Genomic DNA, 6,000 nt, shown 5'->3' on the forward strand with positions numbered 1-6,000 from the left:
GGGAGGCCGTGAGGGCCTGCCACCGCGCCCTGCTACTGGGCACGCGGGGCTGGCCGACGGGCTTTCCCAGGCCCGCGGCTAGTCCCGCACGCCTTTGGGGTTAAGCGAGATAGTAGCCTCGCCTTTCTCCTCTATTTCACCTCCAAGCATTTCAACCTGCTTCCAGACCTGTCACAGCTCCCAAATCACACCACCACAGCAAAATATCAACAACACAATATTCCCCAACACATTTCACACATCAAACTCAAGATTATAACCATTTCTAAGGCTCACACATCATCAACAACCTCAAATACACATTTAATAGACACATAGGGTAAAATAATATATTTTTGGGTATACATGGGTTATACCTCAAGCTTGATGCTCCAAAAGCAAGAATCCCTCCCTAAGCTTCAAGGATGACAGCCTTCTCCACCTCCTAGACCCCCATAACCAAGCAACCAAAGAAATACATACAATATTGCTTCTTGTTTTCTTAGCTTCTCAGGAGAATGGGAATGTAAAGTGAGGAGGGATTAGTGAGTATTTATACCTAGGGCACAAAGCCCCAGGTCTTGCATCAGAGAAAGTAATGACAAATGAGGGGCATTTTAGGGAGTTTGGGTTTTGAACTTTGGGTTATAATTTTAGGTCAAAAGTTGGGTTAAATTCGGGCTATAATACAATATAATAAATATAGAAGTGTGCTTGGTTCATTTTGAAATCAAGTTTTAGGAGAAAACATAACTATCAGGTTCACAGGTTCCTCTCAGATTGCCTTTTGGGTTGACTTTTTATAAAAGAATATTTCTATCCACCAAAAAAAAAAAAAAAATAAAAGAATATTTCTTCCAAATTGAGTTTTGAAAACTTAAATATATAAATAAACTTTTGTATTAAGTCATTCAACATAAGGGTTTTTAAATAAATATTTTATTTATACTAGTCACTAGTCATCTTAGGAACAAAATATTGAAAAAGATTTTGACTAGATTTTGTAAAATAGGTTTAATTTGAAGGAAAAATTTTCGGGTTGTTAACAGTTGTGGCGGTTGCGGATGTGGAGGCGGTGGTAGTAGCGGGAGTGGAGGTCTCCGGCGTTAGTAGTCGGTGGCAACTGTGGCGGTTGCGGCTGTGAACAACGACAGCATCAAGGAGATCCAGTAGCAACGGTGATGAGCAGCAGGTGGTTGGCGTGCAATGAACAATGGCAACAACAAGGAGACCAATAGTGGCTGAGTCAACCCGTGGCCCGGGAGTGAAGACAACATATTTTAGAAGATCGTTGGATAAGCTTGACCAACGAGGTTGATGATGATGTTTTTCCGACGAGCAGCAACGATGGTGACGTCGTAGTGAAGATGATGATGGAGTTTCTGATGGTGAAAGTGAGATCCTCGGTGGTGGCATTAATGGCGATTCCGATTCCTACCCCAATAGGGCTAGATATTGCGAAAACAAAAAGAGTAAACACATGTCAGTAGGAATGACCTCTGGAATTTATTCAAAGGCGCTTTCTTGTCGTGTGACGGGTGCTTAGGGGAAAGTGGATTGCGACTGGGAAATTAACGGAGCACAGCCTCTGGGATAAATCTCTTTCCTAAGCAGATCACAACATGGGCAGATTGCGAATGTTTCTCCATAAACATATTAGAAAGAGTTACAGCGCCTCTAGTCTTCGCTCTTTCTTTCTCTCCCTCGTCCACGAGCAGCAGCGCCCATCAGCAACTGTGATGACCTTCGACCTAGTGTACACTGTCTACGCCACTGTCGTGGACCCAAAGAAGGGAGATCTGGGCACAATTGCACCAATCGCCATTGGTTTCATCGTGAGAGCCAACATTCTCGCCGGCAGCACTTTCATCGGCGCCTCTATGAACCCAATAGTCTCTTTTGGGATCGCCAGCACGTCTACGAGCTCTTTTCATCTGTCACCATATTGAATGACAGAAATGCCCCTCATTTAGACGATCCACAAACGAAAATTTAGACGGAGGACCAAAATTGTCCTCGTCGCAATAAGTCTGTCAAAAAATGCGGCAATATTTTTTATGGATGACTAAAATTGTCCATGCTACTATAAGTCTAGGACAAAAAAGGTAATTAACTCTAATTATTTGCTATATATATATATATATATATATATATATATATATATATATATATATATATATACACACTAGTTTTTTCTACGCGTTTTGCGCGAAAACTTGTGCCTAATATTTTAACTCAATTAGTAAATCATTTTGAATTGGTAATTTCTTCAGTCATTTTGTAGTGAAATTATTATTGATTACAACCAACAACATAACTAACTATTATAAAAATTATTACTTGATATAACATACAACTCAAAATCAATAACTTTTATTCATGTCTATATAGACACATGAGTCATGGATTATTGTAATAGCAGAAAAGTATCATAAAGACTTCATAATTAAAAATCACAATATCACTCAAGTCTGGGACGTTTTTCTCTCACATTGTGATTGTCAACATTTGAGGGGAGTAAATTTGTTGAATCGTCCACCAGAGTGCTAGATTCTCCAAAGGCAAGTTTTTTTTAGTACCGGTAATTGATGAAGTTGATATATGTTCACAAATAGATGCAACTGCGTAAGTCGTTGTCATTCCTCCCGAGTCTTGTTGTTAACACCTAAGCTCAACTGCAAAAGTGGGTGTATCAAGTTTTTTTTGGAGCTTTTGAAAATCAAAGTCATCATTTCCATTCTCTCTTTCTGTTAAAGAAAATAACTTATACACATGACGATTAAACATTGTTGCTTCAATTCTATATGTCACATCAAATAGCTTAACAATTAATCTATATCTGTAAAAAAAAAAATCCTAATGATTACTATGATATATATATAATACTATAAGGATGTGTACATGTACGTTGAAGAGTTATGATTTACCTCTTGATAGAAATTGCATTTGCATGACCACAAAACATGCATCGAAATTTAATACCCTCATTACAATTAATTTTCTTATCATAATAGTTGCAACCAATGCAGTAGGTAGGATTTTCGTTGTCTATGAGTGTGATCTTTGATTTAACCCAGACTCCTTTTGACTTAATTTTGAACATATGCATAAAAAAACAAAATAAAAGTGAGAAAAAGAAGTTAAAAAGAAAATGTAAACAATAAAAGGGTCTAACATTAGTGAGAAACATGCTCAAACGACTTTTTTAAATTTGAAATTGGTGATATTTGTTGATCTAGAGGGCTTGTCAATTCACTAATAGCATTGTTATGTGCTTTTTCAACAATTAATCTTTGAATAACCAAAGAATTAGCCTTCGCCCTATCAACAACATAGAACCATTTAGCATGTGGAACAAAGAACGTTTGAATGACAAAAGATGAAATTAGGTTACCATTCTTTAAGAGTCTTGGCACGTTTGCCAACGGATCCACTTCTACACCAGAATCAGATCTTGTAGATAAGGAAATTCCTATTGAACATATTAAACACACTTGATAAGGAAAATGACAAGTACCTCCTTTCATCCTATCGGCAGCATTTGAGTTAGAATGATGAAATTTATGGCTTGCATGGTTTAATAAGGCGATTTATTTTGCATTTGAGTTAGAATGATGAAATTTATGGCTTGCATGGTTTAATAAGGCGATTTATTTTTAGTTAAAGAAATGAGCATAAAAGGCTTGACTACTACATAAAAAATTTAACTCCGTATAACACAATAGAACATCTAGAATGCGGTATCCATAACTGACTTTAAAGTCCTCACATGGATACAATACTTAACTACATAGTACTCAGTACTCAGTACATCTTATTTCAATGTTCATAGTTCTCTCCAACATATTACAGTATAAATAAGTCTAGGCAAGGGTGCGGCACAAACATAGAAATATGGAATACAAGTTGGACTCTTATTATAATAACTAGTTTTTTGCGCGCATTGCGCGATTGGGATAATGCCCAATGTTTTTTTTAAATAAGTATTTTAAAGTATATATCAATGCAATATTATATTGGAATTGTTCATGCATAGATTATTGAATGTTAAATTTACATAATTAAATAGGCAATTTTAAGTTTACAAATGCAAGATAATGTAGTCAATATTTATTATAATTGTCAATAAAATAATTGTATAGGTATGATTGAAACCAATTGCAAATACGAGTCATTTTACATGTTAATCTAAACAGCTTTTTTCAAATATCTTTTTACCAACCGTTGATATAATTCGCTGGTCAAATTCGCTAATATAATCCGCTAACTGCTGATTGTCAAACAAGGATATTGCGAGGTAGTTCTCACTTCAATTTGTTGTGTGATTTGAATACTCTCTTTGTCAACAAATCCCTCAAGTAGTTAATATGATTGGCTTTATTAATTATATTTTTTTTTTATTTTCTCATGGTATTAATAAAATACTTGGTAAATAAATATATAGCATTATTTTGTATTATAACTTTGATATTTAATTAAAAATAGTGCATAAAAAAGATAATAGACAATGTAGTGAATATAATCAATTGATGAATTTGAATGAAAAGAATTTTTACATTGGAGAAATATAAAGACAATATAACTAATAAAATTATTTTTCTTAATTAATTTATTGATAATGAATAATTTTTTTTAATAACGACATTGTAGGGACAATGTAGCGAATATAATCAATTGATGAATTTGAATGTAAAGAATTTTTATATTGGAAAAAAATAAATACAATATAACTAATGAAATTATTTCTCTTATTTAATTTTATTGATAATGAATAACTTTTTTTGAATAAAGACATTGTAGACACATAATTCTAAATTAAAGAAATGCATATGTATTATTTTTTGTTGTAGCTACTAAATTATTATTTTTAATTTAATAAGAGTAAAATAGAGTACTACTTATACCAACTTTGATTGTGATGGGATTTGAACCTAAGACCTTTCTTATTGAAATCAATGAGTAAGTTAACGGTGAACTAACAGAAATTAACGGAGAAGATAATATTTAACGGAAAAGTTAACGGATAATCATATTCATTAAGGATAAATTAGGAAATCTTAAAGAAAAATTAAAATATAATCAATCTGAGCCATTCATTTGATTAAAAAAAATTGACCACCATTTTTTCTACCCATTATAGGCCTAACTCTCTTGGGCTCTTATTAGTATAGTAGATAACTATAAACAAGCTAAAATTAATATTGAAATTACAAAACCTTTAAACCAATATTGCGCATATATTTTTGCAGCATAAAAATATGAATTGCAATTAATTTATAAGAAAATTATTCATGCTGCAAAAATTCACCATTTCTAACAACCACATTTAATACTTGATCATGGTATTCATACTCACTCTTTCATAATTAATTTATCGAAATGAATATTAAGATTGCATACAAACCTTGATATGGGGTGACAGTAATCCTTTTTCTAAGTACAACTGGATAATCTCCTGATTGGAGTTCTTTGTCAATTTCAACCCCTTGATAAACCGTAAAATTTCCCCACATTGTGAAAATGATAGGTTTAAGCCTAGGAAATTAATAAGGAATTTATAAAGAAATTAATAAAGAATTTATAAATAGATCATGACAAGCTTAGTTGACAATAATATTTTATTCGTTGTTGGTACATAATGCAAGAAAACATAAAATGAAGTATAAAATTAATCATGCTTCCTTCCAAGCTATAATAGACAATTAAAAACTTTCAAATCAAATTTAAACAAATTCAATAAACATACTCTTCATCAACAATCACAAAATCATTAACTTTTTGTTGTTATGTCCTGTTGGTGACAATAAATTCTCTTGGTAGTTTAGAAATCACAACTCCAATGATATCTACAAATAATATTATAATTAGATTGACACAATATGTTCCAAATATAAATACATGGAAAGAATCAAAACTCTCTGATTGCTTATCTTTTAGATTTGTAGGCATGCAATTGTCCAAATGATTTTGTATCAATGTCAGAACAGGGTTGCAAATCCAATTGTTGATCATCATCGACAT

General features: G+C 32.9%; 1 long non-coding RNA gene across 1 annotated transcript; it reads right to left on the bottom strand.

Moving 5' to 3' along the window:
* Positions 1 to 2,786: 2,786 nt before the first annotated feature.
* On the bottom strand, positions 2,787 to 3,260 carry LOC109183526. Its single transcript, XR_002054566.1, has 3 exons — positions 3,168 to 3,260; positions 2,907 to 3,067; positions 2,787 to 2,818 (listed from the first exon to the last, which is right to left on the bottom strand). It is a non-coding gene; the product is annotated as an uncharacterized LOC109183526 (long non-coding RNA).
* Positions 3,261 to 6,000: the final 2,740 nt, after the last annotated feature.

The sequence above is a fragment of the Ipomoea nil genome, unplaced genomic scaffold (assembly GCF_001879475.1).
Source record: "Ipomoea nil cultivar Tokyo-kokei standard unplaced genomic scaffold, Asagao_1.1 scaffold1129, whole genome shotgun sequence".
Taxonomy (NCBI): Eukaryota; Viridiplantae; Streptophyta; class Magnoliopsida; order Solanales; family Convolvulaceae; genus Ipomoea; species Ipomoea nil.